Source organism: Rattus norvegicus, chromosome 1, assembly GCF_021556685.1.
Source record: "Rattus norvegicus strain SHRSP/BbbUtx chromosome 1, alternate assembly SHRSP_T2T, whole genome shotgun sequence".
NCBI classification, from domain to species: domain Eukaryota; kingdom Metazoa; phylum Chordata; class Mammalia; order Rodentia; family Muridae; genus Rattus; species Rattus norvegicus.
The window spans coordinates 3,009,253-3,036,644 of NC_141534.1; the positions used below are offsets into that span (position 1 = coordinate 3,009,253).

At 41.8% G+C, this 27,392-nt stretch overlaps 1 long non-coding RNA gene across 1 annotated transcript; it reads right to left on the reverse strand.

Annotated features, from left to right (window-relative positions):
* On the reverse strand, nucleotides 1-27,206 carry LOC148006814 (uncharacterized). Its single transcript, XR_015648981.1, has 4 exons — nucleotides 27,019-27,206; nucleotides 23,953-24,100; nucleotides 22,665-22,789; nucleotides 1-2,387 (listed from the first exon to the last, which is right to left on the reverse strand). It is a non-coding gene; the product is annotated as an uncharacterized LOC148006814 (long non-coding RNA).
* Between the last annotated feature and the right edge of the window lie 186 nt (nucleotides 27,207-27,392).

Here is a 27,392-nt window from a genome sequence, read left to right on the forward strand (position 1 = left end):
CGGAGCTGGGGACCGAACCCAGGGCCTTGCGCTTGCTAGGCAAGCACTCTACCACTGAGCTAAATCCCCAACCCCAACTCGTGTCTTTTTAGGTAATAACTATCGTAGAACCATTGGTCAACCACTGACCTGAGGTGCTAACACTGAGTAGAGCCGCATTCTAATTTTAGGAGATATCATGGGGAACTAGGGCAGACTCTAAGTATTCGAATCTGTTGGTTATAAGACAATATTTTCGCTGAGGTTTGGTATGTTGCTATTGTAGTGTAATGTTAATGCCATATTAGAATGTCTGAGCCTATGACTGACTTCTCAATTTTTTTTCTTCTTTTTTCTTTTTTTTTCGGAGCTGAGAACCGAACCCAGGGCCTTGCACTTGCTAGGCAAGCGCTCTACCACTGAGCTAAATCCCCAACCCCGACTTCTCAGATTTATACTCTTTCCTTGTGCAAACTTCGTACCTTGATTTAAAACTACTGGTTAAATAAAATGGACTACAACCAATTACTGGAGGTATTAGAGATAGTTGGGTTTGGAGTGACATGGGCGGCAGAGAAGGAAGAATAAGAAGGAAGAGAGAGAGGAAGCTGCCATGAGGGAAGACAGACAGCAGTCTATGCTCAGGATAAAAAGCAAGTGTCTGGGGTACATCACTGGAAATGTAGCCAAGTCAGCAGGTAGAAGAGTAGACAAGGGTTAAACCTCCCGTAATTGTCAAAGCCAAATAAAATAACCTTAGTCTGAGTCTCACTTATCGGCTTGTCAGGGATGCACTTAAATTCAATGTACTACATATTTTGATTTTATTTTCCAGGGGGTAGAATATGATTTTTCATTGCCATCCTGAAAGATGAGCAGATCATGTTGTGGATAAATGATGCAGACCACTTTCTACTGGAAGGATTTTAGTCCTGGGAATAGGACATTGAGAGTCCACTCTGGGGTTACTTAGCTGTCAAAGGGTCATAAGATCTCAAACCTAAGAATGGATTGACCTACATTTTGCAGAAGGGAAGGTTGGTGGTTGCATGAGGTTGAAGTCCAGACTCTGAGGTCACTCAGAGATCCAGTGGTCCTCGGGGCTGACAGTAGTGTTGGTGTAGATGGCGGTGATGGACAGCCCTGCCACAGAACTACCTCCACCTCAGTGACTTCTAATCTAGACGACACACATCAGACTGGAGGGTTAAGTGAGACCAGCCAAAGTCACCACAGGTTAAAAAGCAGAAATAGGTTGTGAGCAGGAATAAAGAATTTAAAGCCCCAAGGGTTAAAAGGGGAAACCACAATTAGGATGTTTGAGGACAGGCAGGAAGTATGACAATAGTGACTGAGGACAAGATGGAATGACAGAAATGTAAAAGTAAGGGGGTCATAACATGATGTAAGACCCTCTGATTGTGGTTTCCCTCTAGAGTCTCAGCGTGTTTGGTGTATGTTGCACCAAACTTTTATTCAAAGAATGAATAAAAGTTCTCCAGGGCTCCCAGGAAGTGGCTCTGAGCCTTTATAGGTTGAGTGCTCTAACTTTGCTCAGATGATCCCAGTGACAGGCCTTGCAATGACTACAGTTGAGGGATGAGCAGATCCTCACAGGAGCTGATCCTGACATCTCCCATGGTCTTGCATCCTGATGAAGAAATTTAAAATAAACTAAATGAGTTGTTTTAATAACTGGGGATTATCCTGAAAAGGTAGAGTCAGAGTTTGGTCTGTATTTATGGTGGTATTCAGTGACAACCTTGAGCATCTCTTCCAATCATATAGTGAGACACAAGACTCTGCATCCCATAAGAGGTCGGTGTGGAGGAGAAGACCACTGTACAGGCTTCACACAGGTTGATAGACGTAGAGTTAGGAATAATAGGATCATAAATGAGGAGTGATTGCTTCACGGGCTGATGACACAGAGTAAGGCATAATTCAGGAACATAAAGTGGCTTTATTAGGATGTAGAAGCTTTAACACCTTGAGTTCTCAAGTTGAACCGGGTCCTGATGAGAATCCTGGTTACAACTAATAGATTTTTAATTTCATATGATTTGAATCTGTATCTTTGGGCTCGTCTTTAAGACCATGTAGATGGCTAATAGCATCCTTGTCTTGTTGGCACTTGTATCTTGTTAGCGGTCATTTTCAGGGGTGTCGGAGAGTTTTAGGGACCCCTTGTCTATGATTTTCCTCCACTTGTCATCTTCTGGACAAGGGTATTTCCCTGTGAAATACTAAAGCTGGAACTCTGGATTCTCCATATCCTCTCTGAAGTTGTCGTATCATTTTGGAGCTACCCCACTGTCCTCTTCATGGGACATGCTTAACATGGAGGTGAAGGTGAAAATCTTTACTGTCAGCTGGCCCATGATCCTCACTGTGGCCTCTAGTGGTGGCTGTGGAGAACCAGAAAGTCAGTTATATCAGACTTGAAGAACAAATAGTGGTTTTAATCTGTATCATAGCATTCATCAACGACCAGTTCACAGCCCTAGATACAAATGTATGTGGCCAACTGAAAGTCAGGGAGTTCGATAAATATTATAATGCAGTTTTGCAAATATTTTTAGGTCAGTGTGCTGTGTGGTTGTATGACTTAAGAGATGACTGTGTCTCAAGACCAAAAGGTTGGACGCTGCTGATGAAGAAATGGTAAAAAAAGTAATAATAATAAAAGATTTCAAATCAACCTTGACTAAGATAAGACTTCATTGTTAAAAAGTTAAAGTTTTTACAAACTCAGAAGGAATGACAAATCATATGTGTAATTAAATAGCTATATATTTTAACCTATACCATTTTAAGGAAGTGGTAAAACCTGTGACATACAGAACCTTTTGCTTTTCACTGTCTTTTAGCAATCATTCAGGCTGAAATTAATTCATGATTGAAATCCTTCTTGCCAAGAAGTTTATTCTCTTTATCAGAAATCATTGCTTTGTGTACATTTACCCCTTGGCATGATTTTTTTCGTGCTTCCTTCCTTTGTCAGATTCTTGAGGTAATTCGGGCTTTTTTTTCTGGAAGGTTTAAAGCTCTGAACACAGCAAATTTCATCATATATGTGAGTTATAAAATGGGTTTAGATGTACAATATTATCAACATTGTTATTAGTTAATGTGCTTTTTGACAGCTAGGTTCAATAACCTGCTGACATGGTATAATTCTGATATTTCCTTTTTTCTACACAAATTTAAAACTATATACCGTGTTATATTTGGTTTTATCTCATGAATTAAAACACATTCACATGACCTTGTGTGCTCTCTTATTTATCAGTCTATTTTAGTTAAACCCTTTGACTTAGGCAAACATTAGTGCACAGCATCTATCTGAAGGTAGTGAACAAATAAATCAAATCAAACATACAGACTAGAGGTGAGCAAGGCCACAAAATGACAAAAATATTTTACCTGTGAATGGGGTTCACAGAAAGGTCTAGACTCACAAAAGCTAATTGACTGAGAAGATCTCAGGGATGTAAGATGCTGGAACAACACAGGTCCCAAGATATATTGCCTTGGGTCATCTTTAGCCCACTCAGCACCCATTTGTTGCCTACCCTAGTTAGTGTTCTCACTTTATTGTGACTATTTCCTATGTCCCAAGTATGTGTGAACAGTCCCTCTGGATTCCCCCAACCTGCAAGCCAAAATTTGAACAAATAGCATCTGAGGATCAGACTCAAGATTTCTAAGACATGGTATCAGCCATCTGCCTTATGCACCAAATATATTAGAAAATTATGACTTTCATTGTGTCTTTAGTATAAAAAGTTCATAAAATTGCTATCACATACAATTGTAGGTTATCCAAATTTGGGCTCATTCTTGTAGCCAAGGTCTTTAATATTTACCTCCAGAATAAAAGGTTCTTATACGTTTGAGTGAAGGTTTCCCCTGTTTCCACAGTGAAGCAACTCTCAGAGCTGTAATCAGAGATGTGAAGATCATGTACCATGGATAGTTTTCATCAGACTGGACCCTATGTAGGGACAAGGTGGAAGATGGGGCCTCAGGTACACAGGTCATGCAGAACCTTGAAAGGGGCACAGTGAATTCAAGGAATGAAAAGTGAAGTCACTTGGGGAGACTTGGGTTGGAGAAGAAAGCTTCTCTAGTATTGGCAGGAAATGTTTGATGGAGAGAGGACAGCTTCTAATTGTTCCCTAAGTTTCTGTAAAACGTTCTGCAGCAAGGGTGAAGGAAATCCCACATACAGGCAGAGGAAGGATGATCTGAAAGGGACCTGTAAGGTGAGGCAGAGAAAGGACAGGGCAGAAACAAAGGGAGGTCAGCGAGTGGGAGATTGGAAAGAAGAGGATCTGCTGAGGTTCACAGGGCAGCCCTCTCATACCTGAGGATGCTGTCACAAGCCATGAGGGCCATCTGTAAACATCACAGAATCCTTGTCTGACTTGTGACCTTAGAGGTATAACTTACAGGATACAGCTGATATGCCATCAGTTAGCCACTGATATTACAAAGGAAATATGTTTTGTGCAGAATAGTCTGAACATCAAATATAGGCAGTTTTTGAGAATACATTCCAGGAAAGTAAGAAGGCACATTAGCCAAGGGTCAGAGTTGCTCCTATCCAAGATACAACACTGAGTCTGAAAGTGCCCATTAGCCTGTCAGACCTAGGGTCTCCGCTGTTGCTCACACAACATGTCTTCTTTGTGAGCATCCAAAGGATGTAGCTTCCTGGACAATAGGGCTGAAACCAATTTTCACTCCAGAAGTCAAATGAGCAGATTGATAACAATGAGGTACTCTGGACACTTCTGAGACTAGGTATAAGTCAGCTCTGAGTGTGTGCTGACTCATTTTTTTATCCACCTCACACAGTATGGTCCTATCAGACTGCATAGAGCTTCAACTGAGGAAATTCCTTTATAATACTGAGTTGGAGGCAATCCTACAGAGCATATCCTAACTTAGTGATTGGTGTGGAAATGTCATCATATCGCACCCTCTGAAAGGGTAATCCTGGACTCTGTATGAAAGCAGACTGAGTTAGCAATGGGGACCAAGGGAGTAAGCAGTTCCCCCAGAACCCATGACCTCTTTTTCAGTTTCTGCTTGAGGGCTTGTCCTGACTTCCTTCAGTAATACACTGATGTGCAAGTGTAAGCCAAACATAACTTTTCATCCACAACTACCTTTGCTCTTTCATCACAGCAATAGCAACTCCAACTAGGACAGAAATTGGTACAAGAATGTAGGGTATTGCTACCACTGACCTGATGATGTCCTGTGGACAGGATTGTGGAAGAACTTTGAGACAATAGGCTTATACCCTGATATAAGCTGACAAATACAGTGGCGAAGATTTGAACCTAGAGACGTTGAATCTCCCTACAAAGTCCCCTGAGACAGAAGTCTTCAGCTGTGCACAGATTCAACAACAACCTCAAGCAAAAGAGGAAAAGAGGAAGACAGGAAGGGAGTTTCCAGACAAACAACCATAGATTTACTTCACAGGGATGAACTGGAAGCGTGGGCAAACACATCTCCCAAATCAAACATGTATTTCCCCCATCCAAGAGTCAAGAATCACCAGATAGGAGGGGAAAGAAAGGGTTCGAGAGCAAGATCGGGTGGAATGTTGTGAAAGGCTGTTCTTGACTATGGCCTTGGGTGGATGAGACCTTGGTATTAGGATGAACAGATGATGCTGTCTAAGTCTTGAGTTCTACAGCCTTAAAGACAATTCCATCGTGGAACCAGTTGTGCTAAGGTCTGGGGGTCTGCTAAGGTCTAGGTCCTGTTACAACATTCCTGTGCCCTATTTTAAAGTTGTGGGTTATTCCTGATCTCTTTCTCATGTTTTCAGTACCTTTACATTAGGACACACATTATTCAAAAACCTTTTTTATCACAAAGCCTTGTCTTTCTGTCAATGAACTGTTTTACACACACACCTACGACCTTCTGTGTTTCTTTCTACAGTTACTATCTGTCTCACTTTCAGATATAGAATCCTTGACACGAGTTAGGATTTGCTCACAGTCAGAAGGTCTTGACAGAGGACACATCTGATCTCTTTTTGTCCTTTAAAAATAGATGTAAATTTATTAACAATTAATTTTAAAGAACTTTCATATGCTGGGCTTGGTCATGCACATCTTTAATCCCAGCTCCTGGGAGGTAGAGGCAGGCAAATTCTATACTAGCATGGTCTACAGAGCTAAGTTCAGAGAAGACAGGGCTACACAGACTGTCTTGTTAAATAACACTAATAAAAAATTTTATAAGAATTTCCAGATTTCATAAAAACCAAATAATAGAATTATTCAGATCCAAAGCCCAACATCATTATAATGCAAAATTCAAACATATATTACATAGTTTTAGTACACTTCTTGCAGTTAGAATAGGTATTCTGAGTAGTCACACTTGAATTTAGTAAAAGAATGCTGTTGAAGTTCATATTATTGTCACTTAATTCATTTCAACCTTTAACAGGCCTGGAGAGTTGACTCATTGTTTTAAGAGCACTGACTGCTCATACAGAACTCCCAGATTCATTCATACCCAGCACCCACCTGTGGCTCACCACTGCCTACAACTGAAACTGCAGAGGACTCTCTGCTGTCGCTAGGCCTTGAATTTAACACACAACTTAAATCATTGGTGACATTGTTTGTAGGTATGAGATGTGTTAGGTCAAGGCTATCCAAAATTCAAATTTATAATAACAATTTTGTGAATTTATGAACAGAAATCACATACCTTCTTGTTCACATAAAATCAATTTAAATTAAACTGCTTTGGGGATCTTTCTTGTATAATCATGCATTAAATAAACAAACTCCTATTGTAAAGAAGACAAGGATATTAAATCACAGTCTCAGCTAACAGGTAGACCTGAAGACCAAACGGCACATGAGGTATTACCTGAAAGCAAAACACTTGAAAACCCTCCAAGGACATCAGAGATGATTGTGTATGACTGTGGTTCACCGCGGATGAGGGGGTGGGTGGAGGGGGCATTGACACCATGAAACAGAACTTAACCCACACAAGGCTGAGTAGTCAGCCTTAACTGTTCTCTGAGTTCCTTGCAGCAAGGTTCCAAGCCAGTGCCTGACGGGAAGGCACTGTGGTGACTCAAGCAAAGAACATTAGGTGTGTCACTTCACTGCTGCAAGCTCTAGCTGTTTATGCAAAACAGCTGACAGTCACAGGGAGGGGAAGGACTAAGGCAGACTGCACACACTTTCCAATACCTTTCCTTCGTGATGCTACATGGCATTTATACTGCGGTCTCTCAAAGTGGAAACCAAAGGCAGGTGAACTGAAGTGTCCTAGGACAGATTTAGAAAGACAGTGTAAACTTAAAAATGTGTATGTAGAAACTGAGGGTCACATGTGGGTAGACAGGGCTAAGGATGGCTCTGAACACACAGCCCAGGTTTCTGTTCCATGGTAGTTAGCAGTCAGCACCCTGAAAGAGCACCGTGGGCTGTGTTTTCTCTTGGCAGCTAAAGTCACCCCAGATTCCTGCAGATTCTGAAGAAAAGAGCCAAGACCTGGGCAGGAGGCCCCAAGCTCTGTCATTCCACCCAGGCACTGCTGCTCCACTGAGTTGTTCTCCTGCTCTGCCTGTGTGGAGTCCTGGAGGTCAGTTCAGATGATCTGACTCGGGAAGCCTAGACACAAGGACCACCATTGAGGGGCCTGAGTCCTGATTGGCCACACTGTCTAGTTTATTGACAGATTTCCATTAGAGAGTGAGTACCATCCAGGCTTGTCCACAGCTCAGAATATGATCTTATAGAGGTATTTTCTCAAAAGTAGTTAACTATCAGCATGCTGTAGAGAATTACACATGAGAACCTGTGTGCTAATTTTACTTTATATTAGAAGGCTACTCCAGCTTGTGTCTATATGCTTGGAAATTTTTTCCCCAGCCTTTTACTATGAGGAAGTGTTTGTCTTTGTCAGTGAGGTGCATTTCCTGTATGCAGGAAAATGCTGGGTCCTGTTTATATATTCAGTCTGTTAGTCTCTGACTTTTATTGGAGAATTGAGTCCACCAGTGTTGAAAGATTAATTAGAGACCAATGATTGTTATTTCCTATTATATTTGTTTTTAGAGGTGGAATTATGTTTTTATGACTATCTTTATGGGGGGGTCAGTTGAAAGATTACTTTCTTCCTTTTTCTAGAATGTAGCTCCCCTCCTCATGTTGTAGTTTTCTATCTATTATCCTTTCTAGGGTTGGAATTGTGGAAAGATATTGTGAAAATTTGGTTTTGTCATACAATATCTTGCTTTCTCCATCTATGGTAATTGAGAGTTTTGCTGGATATAGTAGCCTGGGCTGGCATTTGTGTTCTCTTAGGGTCTCTATGACATCTGCCCAGGGTCTCCTAGGTTTCATATTCTTTGTGGAGAAGTCTGGTGTAATTGTGATAGGTCTGCCTTTGTCTGTTACTTGACATTTATCCCTTACTGCTTTTAATATTGTTTCTTTGTTTAGTGCATTTGGTGTATTGTTGTTGTAATAATATAAAAATAAAAATGTATTGTGGTCTTTTACCCCACTAGGTCTGTACCACGGTGCCCCAGATATCTGCTAGATATCTTGGCGGAAACATAGCCCAGCCGCACACTTTCCTATACTCAAACCCTCATATAAAAGAACACACAACACAGTAATCTTTGACCCAATTGGTATAATTGCCCACTTAAACATACAAAGCCCAGTACTATCCATCCCTTGAGAACATTAATAACAACCTGTAAATACACAGAGCACAATCTTAACATCACCTGCCATCTTGTCCTGCCAGGGCTTCTCCCCTCTCTCTCTCCTGTCTCTTCCTCTCCCTCAGTCTCCTCCTCTTCCTTCAAACTTCTCTCCCGCCCATCCTTCCTTCTCCTCCAATGACAGGCCTCCTTCTATCCTGTACCTGCCCCTCACCAGTACTTTAGAAATTCAATGGAAAGGTGGTTCTGGTGAAGTCACCTGAGTTCTGAGTCCTTGACTAGGCAGCTGTTCTTGGGGCAGTGGAATTAGCATCAAAATACAGTAACTTCTGGGCAAACCACAACAGTGTATTGACTATTATGGGACAGGAGGAATTTCTTTTCTGGTCCATCTATTTGGCGTTCACTAGGCTTCTTGTATGCTTATGGCCATCTGTTTCTTTAGGTTAAAGAAGTTTTCTTCTCTAATTTTGTTGAAGATATTTACTGGCCCTTTATGATGGGAATTTCTCTCTCTTCTATACCTACTATCCTTAGCTTAGATGTTCTCATTTTTTCCCTGGATTTCCTGGACATATTGGGTTAGGATTTTTTGTGTTTTGCATTTTCTTTGACTGTTCTGACAGTGTTTTCTGTTGTATCTTCTCCCCCTGACATTCTCTCTTCTATCTCTTGTATTCTGTTGTTGGTCAGTGCTAAAGAAGTGATTTCCAAAACATCCAGGCTATTGCTGTTGCCCTAAAGAACCAGAAGGTAGATATTAGGATAGCCATTGCTGTGAGAAGACACCATGACCTGGGCAACTCTTATAAAGGGAAACATTTCACTGGGGCTGACGTACAGCTTCAGAGGTTCAGTTTATCATCATCATGCAGGAATCATGGAAGTCTCCAGGCAGACATGGTGCTGGAGAAGGAACTGCGAGCCAGAAGGGTCTCTTAAGCACTGAGTGGAGCCTGACCATACTAGTCGACTTCCAAAGCCCACTTCCACAGTGACACACTTTCCCAAACAAGGCCCCACTCCTCCAATAAAGCCACACTTCCTAACAGTGGCACTCTCTATGCTTCTGTGGGGTCCTCACTCTCCTATCTTATAGGGGATATCAGGTTCCCTTTGAGGTGGAACTTGCTACTACTCTAGGTGTTGGCCTTAACCAGGGAGAGCAGAGGATACACTGAGGCAGAATGAAGTCTCAATCAATAGCCAACTTTATTCAAAGCATCAGACAATTGGGATATCACACAATGTCATATGAGCAAAGTTCACAGGACTTCACATAGTCACAAGGACACCATGCTCGGAAACACTTCTTAGCTACACAAATAAGGAACCTTGTGTAATCTGGACCAAATCCATGCCGATTTACTCCTGGGATGGGCATGAACATTCATTCCAAGAACAAATCTAGGATGAAGAGGAACTTAGTATACAAGGGTTGTCTTCTTTACTTAGTTTTCTCAAAAGGACTCAGAATTCTCTGCATACAACTTCATCCATGGACTGTGGTCTGACAGTGCCCAACTTTTCTGCAACACATACACACAAACACACACACACACACACACACACACACACACACACACACACACCTCTTCTGATGGTGTTGGTTATCTATGCCATTTCACTTTCACCTAAACATAGTATAAAATATTAAAAAGAAAAAGAAAGGGGGGCCGAGTTTTTGATAGGTGAGAGAGATAGGAGAAGAGGAGGATGACCCATGCTCATGTGGCTTTAAGTAGTCACAGGTACTATGAATATCTGATAGGGATGCATTGTTCCAGGACAGTTTGTCTCATCTAGTTAGGGAGTTAATATCAATGTCAATTATCTCTGAGTTTATTGAGTGGCTATTTTGTAGAGTGAGAATTTACTGATATAAATCTGATTGAGAAATTACAAGCCTCTAGAGTTTTGATTTGTTGGGAATATGAACAGAGTTCATAACAAGAAAGCGGAGAGATAGGCAGACACTGCGTGGGGCTTTTTCATAACAAGAAAGCGGAGAGATAGGCAGACACTGCGTGGGGCTAGCCATGGAGGCGGAGAGACTGCCAGGGACAGATAGTAGCAAGAGACAGCATGAGATGGAATTGGGGAAATTAGGGAGTTCAGTGGAGACATTTTGAGAGTTCTGGGCCAGAGAGTCTGCTGAGTCTTGCTGACTGAGATAAAGTAACCAGGATATGCCATGCATCCAATTAACCAAAATTCATGACAATAGCAAGAAACTGCAGTATATCAGAAGTATTTCGGTGCATTTCTCTCTATGGAGTCTTGACAAATGCAGCTCAACTACATGTATAAGAGTCAATACATGCGTGTCTTTAGCTATGAATCCTTCATCGCCTTTCCTTTCACTTGCTTGCTTTAGCGGAACATCCTCTCTCCTGTGTCTGCTTCAGTGAGACATTCCATCATGAGCCTGCCTTACCTTTCTCAACTGTCTCCAACTTAACAAAATGTTCCTTTATGTGTTTGACCCAGCAAAGCACTATCCAACCGACTTTCAAAAAAAGAAAAACACCTTTTTTAGTATAAAATATAGCTTATTCAAGGCAGGGGTAGGTGAGTTGCGAGGGCAGCAGAGACAGAGAAAGGCAGAGAAAGACAGTAGGGAAGTAGAGAAGCAGAGAAGGATTGGAGTAGAGAAATACAGGAGCTGAGAAGTAGAGACCATGAGCACCGGTAGAGAGAGGGGGAAGGAAATGGGGAGAGAAGGAGAAGGGAAGAGAGGATAAAACAAGAGCAGGAAGGCTTTAAAGGCTCTTGGCTTCCTCTAGAAGGAAATCTTCTTTTTCCCTTAAGATTGATTGTATGAATGAGTGCTCTATCTGCATGTACACCTGCATGGCAGAAGAGGGCATCGGATCCCATTATAGATGGATCTGAGCAACCATGTGGATGAGGAGGCTTGAACTCAGGACCTCTGAAGAGCAGTCAGTGCTCTTAACCATTGAGCCATCTCTCCAGCCTTCCAAAAAAACTCTTAAGTTTCCACTTCATCAGGTAAGTCACATGTGCCTGGGACTTCAGCTCCAAGAGATCTGAAGCCCTCTTCAGGGATTCATGGTCACCCATATGCACGTCATCACACAAATATAAATAATAAGCAACAAAGTAATAAAGAATCTTAGTAGACATTTTAGATCAGGAAAGAAAGTGAGGGACAGACTAGAGGAAGACATGTGTCTTAAAATAGAGCTGACCTCTTGGGATCCATGGCACCCATAGAGTAAAAAGTTACAACACAATGATTTAAGAAAATACCATAAGATCAGTTAACAGTTCTGGAGGATGACCTCATATAGGAAATACAAGGATATCAAAGCCCAGAGCTGAAAGTTACACATTTCTCAGAACAGAACTGATATGAAAGTGTTAACATGCCTGGTGAGATGACTCAGCAAGGAAAGTCACTTGCTACTAAATCTGATGTGGTTTCCATTCCCAAACCCTGTGGGGAGCCAAGCAGACCCAAGATTTTCTCAGAGCTCTGAAGAAAGGACAGTGGGGAACCTTACTTCTGAGCCCATGTCAGGAGCAGACTTTCCATTGCCAGTCTGAAGTTGGAGCCAGGGCCTCAAAGAAGTCATGGTTGAGGTTTCAGGGGAAACACCTCTGCCCCACTGGCTCTGGTCATCATCTTGAGGCAGCCATGTCTGAGGTACACTGTGTAATCTTTGCCAACATTTTCTGATTTAGCCCTCTGCTGACCTTCACCCTTCCCTCCCTGCCCCTCTAAATATCATATCAAAAGCTATAGTGTCAGGAGCCATAACAGGACAAGCTGATAACTAGAGGGTGATCTTCCTGAGATGGCCAGCCTTGGAATATTATATAATCTGCGACTGGTTCACCCTTATTAAGCAAAGCTGGAAGGGATTCATTTTAGGAAAGATTCCTGCTATTAAAAGGCTTTTCCTGTTTTGACTAAACACATAACAATCATTAAATAATAGCACACCCCTTTGGAGCAGATCTCTGCAGATCTACGAAGATGTACTATCTCATAGTGATGCTATACAGACAAATAGATGACTCCTTAAGTCTTAATGATGATCCTATAAGAATTCCTAAAGTTATGTCAATGATTATTAAGCTCTTTTATAGTGGGACTGCTATTAAGTTTCTTTCTAATAGTCAAAACTGCAGTGAGAACTCTGCCAGTCTCCCAGGTGTCACCAATTAATTGCTCTTAGAGAGTAACCAGATTTTCTCCTACTCAGAGCACATTCCAAGAGGTTGTAAAACAATTATCAAGGGTCATAAAAAGAGAACAATTTATTACAGGTGCAAGGACAAAGGATAAAATATCGACTGGATTTATCTATACAAAACTTCAGTAACAACTATGGTTTTAGACCTTCAGTGAACCTGTAGAGCTGACACTGGAGATGAATGTTTAGCCAGATAAGTACTCCTGATGGATATTCATGTAAACATTCTCGGTTGTAAAATTCTATTTCAATTTATGCTTTGATCTTTCATATGAACTTGTGATGAACTTTGTAACACGTGATCATGTATTCTGAAAGATGTTTAAGGGCTGAGGACAAAGAGAAGACACACAGAAGGACAGACACAGAAGGACTGAGCTGGAGAGGGACTGAGCTGAAGCTGACTCTTCAGCTAAGGAGCTAAGGAAAACTGAGCTAATTAGAACTGAGCTAAAAAGAGCTGGGCTGAGAAGAAATGCAGAGAGGAATAACTTAGAGACTATAGAAAACATAAGAAAACAATGTGCAGAATGCAGAGGAAAAGAGGAAAAAAGAAGATGGAGAGAGCAGAAAGAGCAGGCAGGTTTCTCCTTACCATGGGACAGAACAGGTCATTTCTCAATAGCAACACAGGCTTAGTCTTATTAAAAGGAACAAGTCTTTTCTCTTACAAACTTAGCATTAAACTTAGCATTAAAAGAATAGAAGCGATTTCTTTCTCTATGTAATAAAGATTGGAGTTCATCTTTCATCCAGAATGAGTGAGTTCTTTCTGCACTGAGGCTTGGTCTTTTGCTCCATATGCATATGTAAGTATGGATGTGTGTGTAAATATGTAATGATGAGAATGCATGCATGTGTGTGTGTGTAAGAATGCAACTGTGAGAATGCCTGTGAGCTGGCACAACTGATTTTGAGTGGAAATGTATAAATGCACATTTATTGAATCCGTGTGTGAAATTATATATGTTTATGCATATTTGGCTATGTAGAAGCTTTTCCTTCTGCAAGCCCTATTCACTTCTCTTGGTTCAATAGAAATTTATTGCTCCAAACTTCCCCCTAGCCCAACAAGCCAGAGGCATAGGAACAAAAGGGAAAAGGCTCCAGCAAGTAATCCTCTACTTTATCTCCTGCTGTTTTAGAATGAGGTGCTAAGTGCCAGAGACTGCAGTTTCTGGCCTCAGAGGAACAGAAGGCAGGACACTTACAGTAGCAGAGCACAGTGACTTAGACATAGATAAGTAAATCAGCTACAGTAACACAGTAACTTAGACGTAGATAAGTAAACTTACTATTATATAGCAACACTAAGTATCTTGTAAGACAAAGTCTTACCCTCCGCCGACCCTCTTCCCCCTCCAATGCCTCAAAAAGAACCAACATGAGAAAGAAGACTAATGTCGGGGCTGGCCCCCAGCACTATAGTTCTTCATAAATGTGCTTGGCACAAGTCATCAGCTTACACAAGTCCTCCAGAGCCCAGAGACTGCTTTTTCCTTCTTTATTTCTTTTCTTTTTTTTTTTTATTTTTTAAGAAAGCATTTTATTTTCTGAGTTTAGTGATTTTTACACCATATTGTGATACTTTAAGTGATCAGAATATGCCTGGAGATATGACTCAGCCATTAAAAACTCCAAAAGGAGATCAGAGTATATTAATTGGTTTTGGTTTTGTTTCATTTTTATCAAACTCTTTTTTGTATAGTTGGGAGAAATAACCTTTAAATAGCAACAATAGAGACTACAAAAAAATAAAAATAAAAAACCTATGAGCTACGAACGTTTGCTGAATCCTGAGTCCCATTTTCTTTTTTTTTTTTTATTTTATTTTATTTTTTTTATTATCTTGAGTATTTCTTATATACATTTCGAGTGTTATTCCCTTTCCCGGTTTCCGGACAGACATCACCCTCCCCCCTCCCCTTCCTTGTGGGTGTTCCCCTCCCAAACCTCCCCCCATTGCCACCCTCCCCGCATAGTCTAGTTCACTGGGGGTTCAGTCTTAGCAGGACCCAGGGCTTCCCCTTCCACTGGTGCTCTTACTAGGATATTCATTGCTACCTATGGGGACAGAGTCCAGGGTCAGTCCATGTATAGTCTTTAGGTAGTGGCTTAGTCCCTGGAAGCTCTGGTTGCTTGACATTGTTGTACTTTTGGGGTCTCGAGCACCTTCAAGCTCTTCCAGTTCTTTCTCTGATTCCTTCAACGGGGGACCTATTCTCAGTTCAGTGGTTTGCTGCTGGCATTCGCCTCTGTATTTGCTGTATTCTGGCTGTGTCTCTCAGGAGCAATCTACATCCGGCTCCTGTCGGTCTGCACTTCTTTGCTTCATCCATCTTGTCTAATTGGGTGGCTGTATATGTATGGGCTACCTGTGGGGCAGGCTCTGAATGGGTGTTCCTTCAGTCTCTGTTTTAATCTTTGCCTCTCCCTTCCCTGCCAAGGGTATTCTTTTTCCTCATTTAAAGAAGGAGTGAAGCATTCACATTTTGATCATCCGTCTTGAGTTTCCTTTGTTCTAGGGATCTAGGGTAATTCAAGCATTTGGGCTAATAGCCACTTATCAATGAGTGCATACCATGTATGTCTTTCTGTGAGTGGGTTAGCTCACTCAGGATGATATTTTCCAGTTCCAACCATTTGCCTACGAATTTCATAAACTCGTTGTTTTTGATAGCTGAGTAATATTCCATTGTGTAGATGTACCACATTTTCTGTATCCATTCCTCTGTTGAAGGGCATCTGGGTTCTTTCCAGTTTCTGGCTATTATAAATAAGGCTGCGATGAACATAGTGGAGCACGTGTCTCTTTTATATGTTGAGGCATCTTTTGGGTATATGCCCAAGAGAGGTATGGCTGGATCCTCAGGCATTTCAATGTCCAATTTTCTGAGGAACCTCCAGACTGATTTCCAGAATGGTTTTACCAGTCTGCAATCCCACCAACAATGGAGGAGTGTTCCTCTTTCTCCACATCCTCGCCAGCATCTGCTGTCACCTGAGTTTTTGATCTTAGCCATTCTCACTGGTGTGAGGTGAAATCTCAGGGTTGTTTTGATTTGCATTTCCCTTATGACTAAAGATGTTGAACATTTCTTTAGGTGTTTCTCAGTCATTCGGCATTCCTCAGCTGTGAATTCTTTGTTCAGCTCTGAACCCCAATTTTAATAGGGTTATTTGTTTCCCTGCGGTCTAACTTCTTGAGTTCTTTGTATATTTTGGATATAAGGCCTCTATCTGTTATAGGATTGGTAAAGATCTTTTCCCAATCTGTTGGTTGCCATTTTGTCCTAACCACAGTGTCCTTTGCCTTACAGAAGCTTTGCAGTTTTATGAGATCCCATTTGTCGATTCTTGATCTTAGAGCATAAGCCATTGGTGTTTTGTTCAGGAAATTTTTTCCAGTGCCCATGTGTTCCAGATGCTTCCCTAGTTTTTCTTCTATTAGTTTGAGTGTGTCTGGTTTGATGTGGAGGTCCTTGATCCACTTGGACTTAAGCTTTGTACAGGGTGATAAGCATGGATCGATCTGCATTCTTCTACATGTTGCCCTCCAGTTGAACCAGCACCATTTGCTGAAAATGCTATCTTTTTTCCATTGGATGGTTTTGGCTCCTTTGTCAAAAATCAAGTGACCATAGGTGTTTGGGTTCATTTCTGGGTCTTCAATTCTATTCCATTGGTCTATCTGTCTGTCTCTGTACCAATACCATGCAGTTTTTATCACTATTGCTCTGTAATACTGCTTGAGTTCAGGGATAGTGATTCCCCCTGAAGTCCTCTTATTGTTGAGGATAGCTTTAGCTATCCTGGGTTTTTTGTTATTCCAGATGAATTTGCAAATTGTTCTGTCTAACTCTTTGAAGAATTGGATTGGTATTTTGATGGGGATTGCATTGAATCTGTAGATTGCTTTTGGTAAAATGGCCATTTTTACTATATTAATCCTGCCAATCCATGAGCATGGGAGATCTTTCCATCTTCTGAGGTCTTCTTCAATTTCTTTCCTCAGTGTCTTGAAGTTCTTATTGTACAGATCTTTTACTTGCTTGGTTAAAGTCACACCGAGGTACTTTATATTATTTGGGTCTATTATGAAGGGTGTCGTTTCCCTAATTTCTTTCTCGGCTTGTTTCTCTTTTGTATAGAGGAAGGCAACTGATTTATTTGAGTTAATTTTATACCCGGCCACTTTGCTGAAGTTGTTTATCAGCTTTAGTAGTTCTCTGGTGGAACTTTTGGGATCACTTAAATATACTATCATGTCGTCTGCAAATAGTGATATTTTGACCTCTTCTTTTCCGATCTGTATCCCCTTGATCTCCTTTTGTTGTCTGATTGCTCTGGCTAGAACTTCAAGAACTATATTGAATAAGTAGGGAGAGAGTGGGCAGCCTTGTCTAGTCCCTGATTTTAGTGGGATTGCTTCAAGTTTCTCTCCATTTAGTTTAATGTTAGCAACTGGTTTGCTGTATATGGCTTTTACTATGTTTAGGTATGGGCCTTGAATTCCTATTCTTTCCAGGACTTTTATCATGAAGGGGTGTTGAATTTTGTCAAATGCTTTCTCAGCATCTAATGAAATGATCATGTGGTTCTGTTCTTTCAGTTTGTTTATATGATGGATCACGTTGATGGTTTTCCTTATATTAAACCATCCCTGCATGCCTGGGATGAAGCCTACTTGATCATGGTGGATGATTGTTTTGATGTGCTCTTGAATTCGGTTTGCCAGAATTTTATTGAGTATTTTTGCGTCGATATTCATAAGGGAAATTGGTCTGAAGTTCTCTTTCTTTGTTGGGTCTTTGTGTGGTTTAGGTATAAGAGTAATTGTGGCTTCATAGAAGGAATTCGGTAGGGCTCCATCTGTTTCAATTTTGTGGAATAGTTTGGATAATATTGGTATAAGGTCTTCTATGAAGGTTTGATAGAATTCTGCACTAAACCCGTCTGGACCTGGGCTCTTTTTGGTTGGGAGACCTTTAATTACTGCTTCTATTTCCTTAGGAGTTATGGGGTTGTTTAACTGGTTTATCTGTTCCTGATTTAACTTCGATACCTGGTATCTGTCTAGGAAATTGTCCATTTCCTGAAGATTTTCAAGTTTTGTTGAATATAGGTTTTTATAGTAAGATCTGATGATTTTTTGAATTTCCTCTGAATCTGTAGTTATGTCTACCTTTTCATTTCTGATTTTGTTAATTTGGACGCACTCTCTGTGTCCTCTCGTTAGTCTGGCTAAGGGTTTATCTATCTTGTTGATTTTCTCAAAGAACCATCTTTTGGTTCTGTTGATTCTTTCTATGGTCCTTTTTGTTTCTACTTGGTTGATTTCAGCTCTGAGTTTGATTATTTCCTGCCTTCTACTCCTCCTGGGTGTATTTGCTTCTTTTTGTTCTAGAGCTTTTAGGTGTGCTGTCAAGCTGCTGACATATGCTCTTTCCTGTTTCTTTCTGCAGGCACTCAGCGCTATGAGTTTTCCTCTTAGCACAGCTTTCATTGTGTCCCATAAGTTTGGGTATGTTGTACCTTCATTTTCATTAAATTCTAAAAAGTTTTTAATTTCTTTCTTTATTTCTTCCTTGACCAGGTTATCATTGAGTAGAGCATTGTTCAATTTCCACGTATATGTGGGCATTCTTCCCTTATTGTTATTGAAGACCAGTTTTAGGCCGTGGTGGTCCGATAGCACGCATGGGATTATTTCTATCTTTCTGTACCTGTTGAGGCCCGTTTTTTGACCAATTATATGGTCAATTTTGGAGAAAGTACCATGAGGAGCTGAGAAGAAGGTATATCCTTTTGCTTTAGGATAGAATGTTCTATAAATATCCGTTAAGTCCATTTGGCTCATGACTTCTCTTAGTCTGTCTACATCTCTGTTTAATTTCTGTTTCCATGATCTGTCCATTGATGAGAGTGGGGTGTTGAAATCTCCCACTATTATTGTGTGAGGTGCAATGTGTGTTTTGAGCTTTAGTAAGGTTTCTTTTACATATGTAGGTGCCCTTGTATTTGGGGCATAGATATTTAGGATTGAGAGTTCATCTTGGTGGATTTTTCCTTTGATGAATATGAAGTGTCCTTCCTTATCTTTTTTGATGACTTTTAGTTGAAAATTGATTTTATTTGATATTAGAATGGCTACTCCAGCTTGCTTCTTCTGACCATTTGCTTGGAAAATTGTTTTCCAGCCTTTCACTCTGAGGTAATGTCTGTCTTTGTCTCTGAGGTGTGTTTCCTGTAGGCAGCAGAATGCAGGGTCCTCGTTGCGTATCCAGTTTGTTAATCTATGTCTTTTTATTGGGGAGTTGAGGCCATTGATATTGAGAGATATTAAGGAATAGTGATTATTGCTTCCCGTTATATTCATATTTGGAAGTGAGGTTATGTTTGTGTGCTTTCATTCTCTTTGTTTTGTTGCCAAGATGATTAGTTTCTTGCTTCTAGGGTATAGCTTGCCTCCTTATGTTGGGCTTTACCCTTTATTATCCTTTGTAGTGCTGGACTTGTAGAAAGATATTGTGTAAATTTGGTTTTGTCATGGAATATCTTGGTTTCTCCATCTATGTTAATTGAGAGTTTTGCAGGATACAGTAACCTGGGCTGGCATTTGTGTTCTCTTAGGGTCTGTATGACATCTGTCCAGGATCTTCTGGCCTTCATAGTTTCTGGCGAAAAGTCTGGTGTGATTCTGATAGGTCTGCCTTTATATGTTACTTGACCTTTTTCCCTTACTGCTTTTAATATTCTTTCTTTATTTTGTGCGTTTGGTGTTTTGACAATTATGTGACGGGAGGTGTTTCTTTTCTGGTCCAATCTATTTGGAGTTCTGTAGGCTTCTTGTATGCCTATGGGTATCTCTTTTTTTAGGTTAGGGAAGTTTTCTTCTATGATTTTGTTGAAGATATTTACTGGTCCTTTGAGCTGGGAGTCTTCACTCTCTTCTATACCTATTATCCTTAGGTTTGATCTTCTCATTGAGTCCTGGATTTCCTGTATGTTTTGGACCAGTAGCTTTTTCCGCTTTACATTATCTTTGACAGTTGAGTCAATGATTTCTATGGAATCTTCTGCTCCCGAGATTCTCTCTTCCATCTCTTCAATTCTGTTGGTGAAGCTTGTATCTACAGCTCCTTGTCTTTTCTTTTGATTTTCTATGTCCAGGGTTGTTTCCATGTGTTCTTTCTTGATTGCTTCTATTTCCATTTTTAATTCCTTCAACTGTTTGATTGTGTTTTCCTGGAATTCTTTCAGGGATTTTTGCGATTCCTCTCTGTAGGCTTCTACTTGTTCTCTAAGGGAGTTCTTTATGTCTTTCTTGAAGTCCTCCAGCATCATGATCAAATATGATTTTGAAACTAGGTCTTGCTTTTCTGGTGTGTTTGGATATTCCGTGTTTGCTTTGGTGGGAGAATTGGGCTCCGATGATGCCATGTAGTCTTGGTTTCTGTTGCTTGGGTTCCTGCGCTTGCCTCTTGCCATCAGATTATCTCTAGTGTTACTTTGTTCTGCTATTTCTGACAGTGGCTAGACTGTCCTATAACCTGTGTGTCAGGAGTGCTGTAGACCTGTTTTCCTGTTTTCTTTCAGCCAGTTATGGGGACAGAGTGTTCTGCTTTCGGGCGTGTAGTTTTTCCTCTCTACAGGTCTTCAGCTCTTCCTGTGGGCCTGTGTCTTGAGTTCACCAGGCAGGTTTCTTGCAGGGGAAAAGTTGGTCCTACCTGTGGTTCCAAGGCTCAAGTTTGCTCGTGGGGTACTGCCTAAGTCCTCTCCGCTGTGGCAGCAACCGGGAAAATCTGTGCCGCTCCTTCTGGGAGCCTCCGTGCACCAGGGTTTCAGATGACGTTTGGTGTTTTCCTCTGGCGCCTGGATGTGCACAGAGTGCAGTCTCTTCTGGTTTCCCAGGCGTGTCCGCCTGTCTGAAGGTTCAGCTCTCCCTCCCACGGGATTTGGTTGCAGAGAACTGTTTATCCGGTCTGTTTCCTTCAGGTTCCGGCAGTGTCTCAGGCGCAGGGGTCCTGCCGCTCCCGGGCCCTCCCCTATGGGAACCCAGAGGCCTTATACAGTTGCCTCTTGGGCCAGGGATGTGGGCAGGGGTGGGCAGTGTTGGTGGTCTCCTCCGCTCTGCAGCCGCAGGAGTGCCCACCTGATCAGGCGGTGAGGTCTCTCTCCCACGGGGTTTGGGAGCAGGGAGCTGCTGCGGTCCGGGATCCGCCGGTGTCTCCTTCTTTATTTCTTATCCTCTTTATTTCTCATCTCTGGTTCTTCCACTAAATACCATGCAGTTGAGAACCCTTAATTCTAACCAGGGCATCACCCATGTGCCTAGATCTACAGGTATAGCATCAGCGACATCCACAGATACAGATACAGATACAGATACAGATACAGATACAGATACAGATACAGATGCAGATGCAGATGCAGATGCAGATGCAGATGCAGATGCAGATACAGATACAGATACAGATACTGATGCAGATACAGATACAGATGCAGATGCAGATATAGATACAGATACAGATACAAACACAGACACAGAATACAGATGCAGATACAGATGCAGATGCAGATGTAGATGCAGATACAGATACAGATACAGATACTGATGCAGATACAGATACAGACACAGACACAGATACAGATGCAGATGCAGATATAGATACAGATACAAATACAGACACAGAATACAGATGCAGATACAGATACAGATACAGATACAGATACAGTTACAGACACAGATACAGATACAGATATATCTACATCTACATCTGAATCTACATTAACAGATACATATATAGCTAGATATACATATATCAATACATATAATAAGAAAAATTTAGTTTTATTAAACAATAAAGCCTGGGGAGGAAAATAGGACAGATATTAAGGTACCTGTCATACAAAAACAGGGAGATCTGAGTTCAATCTTGACAACCAATGTTGAAAAGAGACAAGGCATGGGGTGGAGGCACATTCATGAAATTTCAGCAAAGAACACGCAGGTGGCACCTTAGAGCTTTTGACCAGCCATTATGGCCTAATCTGTGATTTCCAGGACAGTGAGGGACTGACTAAGAAATAGACATAAAAACCAAGATGGAGGACCACCTGAGGAGTGTATCCCCAAGGTAGGTCTCTTTTATCCACATCCCACATGTACATGGCCACACATACACACAAATATTTGTAAAAATATATTCTGCGGACAATGTTAAAGCAGATGAATTATTGAACAAACTTGCACCCTTAGGCTAAAATAGGGTCTTTTATACCTAAAGAAATTAACTTGCATTATTTTAAGATACATTTTAAGGAGTTGTTTTAGCCTGGACAAGATGTGGGGAGCATCTTAGTAGGTGGTACATTGTAAACATTATTGATCCCTCATCCTGAGCATAAACATATGGTGCCAGGCTTCATTAGGAGTCATCGTCTAGTTGTTCGTGCAAGTCATCACAAATAACGATTCTAAGATATTCAGGTCTGTCTATTAGATTAGGGGAATTTATTTTTATTTTTGGCATATTTTTCTTTACATTCCCCATACTAAACCCACAAAATCAAATCATTAACAATTGACAAAGTTCCATTTCCTTTGTACTTAATTCATTGCTTCGAAATAGTGTTGGGCTCTTTGGCATTGCCCGTCTGTCACAGGGTCATGTGATCCCACAGTGTAAAGATTGAGCCACAGATTAGGAGGGTGGGGAATACACTTATAGAAAGCTGAAGGCCAGATTGACGTGTCACTCAGGGGTTGCAATGTCCTCGGTGGTAGGAAGTCGGTAAAGATGTTGGTATTGATATGTCTGTCATAATACTATCTGTATCTTAATAGTGTCTACAAGATATCATAAAGGAAAGCTAAGTAAGGCTGGGCCAAAAACACATAGTAGATTAAAAACAAGACTGAGTCAGTGAGTGGGAGCAAGAAAACAATGAGTCACAGTGGTTAGAAGTCACCACAGAGTGACTTCAAGAACAGTGATCATAGTGACTGTGAAGAGGGAAGGGAATCTCACCTGAGTCTATGTCCCAGCAACACTAGAGTAAGGAATGAAACATAGGGGACATGGCTCAATGTAAGTCCCCACACTATGGCTACCTATTGGGAGATGTGTTTGAAGATAGGACATTAGAGCTTTGGTGGTGGCACACTCTAACTCTGGACAGGTGGACCCCTGGTGACAGAGCATCATGACCAGGCAGGGTTTAGTGGATCTGCTCCAGGGCTTAGTGTGGTTTTGGCCAGTGGGTGGATTTGAAGATACAGTTTCCTGGGTTGCATATATAGGTGACACTGGATAGGTAGGTCTGCACCTGGGGTGCCCTTTCCCTAGTATTCAGTGACAGCATTCATCCTCCTTGGGTGGGACTCAGATGTGGCAAGTCCATCCCCCTGATCTGAGCAATTGATTTTTTCAGTGTGTAAAGAAAGTGTCCCCCTCACCCCAGATGAATGCAGACTGACATCTAATTCTCTACAGAGACCCATACCAACATTAGCTAACATGCCTGCTTATCCTGATGCATAGAAAAAAAACCCACTGAGATTACTGAATGCTGCAGGTGCACAGACATAAGGGCCCACCTCCTACCAGATCCCAGCTTTTCTGAACACATTTCTGTACTTTGTTCATGACCTGTGACCCCAGTCAGGTCAATCTCAATGCCATGTATGTCCAGGCAAGCCCAGCAGGTTTAAAAAGGCTGATTGCATTAACTACTATGAAAATGCTAGCAGGGCTCAGTGAGAAGACTTATTTTCATAGCTGATGTTCTCTAGCTTGAAATCCTATCTTGTGTGTCTTCTAAAGACTCACCATTAGGGCTTTACAGACATCGCAGATTATAGGTTGCTGAGATCCTGCAAAAGAACTTTGGGTTTATCTGATATTTTTTCCCAGAAACCTGCAGTTGGGGTGCAGAACACAAGACAAGAATCAGGAGTGGTTGCCGAACATACCTGCTGTTCATGAAGATGACTCCCTCTCCCATACATACCTGCTGGAGAGCCTTACAGAGGGCAATGGTTACTAAGGGGATGAGCTTAAGTTATAAAAATGAGGTACATATTCTATAACTTCTGTGAGGGCTTCCCCTAGGTATTCTGTTATGTCCCCATAAAATAACTTCCAGCATGAGGGCCTACCTGTAGGCAGCAGGATGTGAAGATGGGCAAGGTCTAGAGCAATCTTTGTGGTGTGGAAGGAAAGGATCTACTACTCACTGATTATGATCCCTGATACCCGCTAGATGGTCTTTCACGGGAGAGCTTTAAGGGCCTGGTAAAGTTTTACTTGTGCTTAAATCTCTTCTTAGAACATAAAGTACCATGTTTCCAAGGGAACCAGGAGAAGCAGGCTCCCCGTGCTAAATGGTAGAATTTATGTTCTGAAATTATTCTATTGCTTCATCACAACGGTCTGACTAGATGTTTAAGAGAATGAAAGTACCACAAGTTAACGTTGTGTTGTTATGATCAGCTAAAGGCCCCAACAGTTAATTTTAGGGCCTCGGAAAGACTGCATTTACTTTTCAATCTTAGTTGTGTCACCTGCTCTAATGAGTAAAGATCTTGCTGTCCATGTGTCTTCTCTTGGTAGCACAGAGGACATTCTCCTTATGATGCTGGAAGCATATTGATTAGAGGCCAACCACAAGGATCTGCAGGCCTCTGTGTTGATTTAAAGGAAAATGGCTCCCATAGGCTCACAAGTTTTAGTACTTGGTCCTCTGCTGGGGGAACTGTTTTGAAAGGATTGGGACGTCTGGCCTTGTTGAAGGAGTTGTGTCACTGAAGACAAACACTGTACTTTCAAAAGACTTCCACCATTTCCAGTCTATTCCTCTCATGCCTCCTACATAAGGATCAGGATGCGATCTCTCTGAGGTTTTACTCTGCAGTTATGGACTCTAACCCTCTGAAACCGGAAGCCAAATAAGAGCCCAATTTAAAGCTGTAAACTAAAACAGTTTTTAAATTTAGCAAATGTTATTGTGAGAAAGAGTTACCTTCTGGGTTGTTGATCAAACAAATGTACGTACAAATCGAAATTTTTTTCTTACCCAGAAGCATTTGGTTTTTACTGTGTCTGTGTTTATATATGTAAATATTCCATGTTCTTTTCTCATGGTGACTGGGTTGCTTCTTTTTTACTTTCCTTTCTATAAATCTTCACATTTTGGGCGTCTCTTCTCTTGGAGTCTTGAGAGCCTGGATACAGGCTACATCTCACTACGTTCTCTCAGCACACATGTAGCTAGAGGACAGCATCAAAGGGTGATGTGCCCTTGATTGTGTCAGCGCCTAACTTCAACTTTCTGCTGGCATTGCATAGTCTGTATAGGCTTTGTAAGATCAAAGTTAAAGTAACTAATTTGTTGCATTTACTCACATGCAGTGAAATAAAAGAATTTAGGACTAAATTGACATATATGGCATGGGTATATTAATCCCACTGGAGGAGGAACTCAACATTAAAACATGTGTCACTATGTGTGCAAAGGCAATGAACAAGCACTGTGGGTAGCAGGACCCACATAGCAAAGGGCACATAAGCCACTACTCAGAACAACTACAAAAACTCTACATAGAAACTGAAAGGATCAGTAGCATGTAGATGACCATGATTCAACAGACTGTTTCTATAGTGGACATTCAAATCTCAGTCATGTAGACCTCAACTTAAACAGCATTGCACACATCTTCAATTCTCCTCTGTGCTCCCTGCAGGAGATTCCCAGGACGGTGTGAATAGAGAGAGCACTGGGTGGGCAGTGTCTCAGATTGAACTGCTCGTTCTGGCTCATCTCCACAGAAGCCTCAAGCCTTCCCTTAAGCTGTCTAAAGGGTGCTGGGCAGTGGCTGGGTTGCTGCATGAGTGAGTGAATGGATGCTACAATTGAGACACACGCCAAGAAGAAAGTCTTTGTGGGAAAAAATCTGAGGAGAGAGACAGAGAGCTGACTCACAAAGAGCTTGCCTTGGACATTCCATGAAGGTCCAGTTTGACCCCTAGGACCAAGTTTTAGAGTGAGGTGTGGTAGAGCATGCTGGAAATCTCAGTTCTACGGAGGTAAATGGAGACGAGTGGATTCTTGTGGCTCACTGCTCAGCCAGCCTTGTCTGCAGACTTGCTAATCCCTAAGTAGGTGAATCCCTCTGCCTCAAACAAAAGTTCCACATCTGCTGAGGAACCACAGCATTGTGAGTTCTCTGTCAGCCCTTCAGGGACTTGAGCACAGTGTGGGTGCGCACTACCCCTACCCATGAGCAGTCACCCCTCCCCTTCACCATACACAAAAAAAGAACACAGAAGGACCTATGTCAGCACAGGCAAAGAACCACCGCCTGCATGTGGTAACATTTCCTCTGAAACTGTTGTTTGCCTGTGTGTGTGTGTGTGTGTGTGTGTGTGTGTGTGTGTGTTTCTTGAGACAGTATCTCATCATTTAACTCTGCCTGGCCTTTAACTCAACATGGATCTGCCTGTCAACCTCTACCTCCAAAGTGCTGGGGAGGAAGGCAAGTGCCACCACAATCATCTAAATAGTTGCTTTCATTTTGAAACTCCATCCTCATTATCACAAGGAACTACATTTCATCCTCCATAAACCCACAAAGAACTCTAGACATAACAGACTGTGCTGCAATCCCAGACACAGGAAGATTTTGAAAGCTGGTCAGTCTAGCCAAATCCAGGAACTCCTAACTTCATAGCAGACCCTGCCTCAGAAAACTAGGGTCACCTCGAGACCTTTGGACACTCTGGCCTCAAAAGGCAAGGACTTTGGGGAGGCAGAAAAATAAATAAAACACAGCTTGCAAGCTGGGCAGAGAACAACTCTGATTTCCAGGGTGGGGCATAACTTGTCAGGCATTTTAGGACAGTTTTAAGAGGTGCAGATGGGAAGAGAGAGGAAGTGGGGGTGGGGAGATGGATAGCTATAGCCAGATCAGTGCTGGAAGACCCCTAGAGGGCAGCAGGAAGCTGGAGGCATGAGAGGTGTTGGGGTGCCTGTAGGGGGCACGACAAAATTATGCATATTGTATCCAGGGTTACTGACTCTCTGGGTGCACCTCCCTGTGGCGACTTTCTGAGCCTTCTGTCCAGGTTTGCTGCTGAGGATCTCTGAGGACTAAGGCTACTGAGTTGCTCGCTGAAGAATCTTTGTACAATGAACTCAGAAGCCCGGAGATCCTGCTGCTCTGTAGCTCACCACACCCTCCTACCTACTGCACACTCTGCCCTTACACCCCACCCTGGCTCACGTCACTCACCCCGCCCCACCTGCCAGCCAACCAAAAGCTTCCTGTCACTTAGTGACAGTTCCCGCTCTTTTCCTTTTCCTGTTCTCTTCCCGCGCTTTTCTTCTTCTGGTGACTCAGGAGGTCACATGCTAGTTCACACAAGCCATGCGCAGCTGTGCTCCTTCGTGAC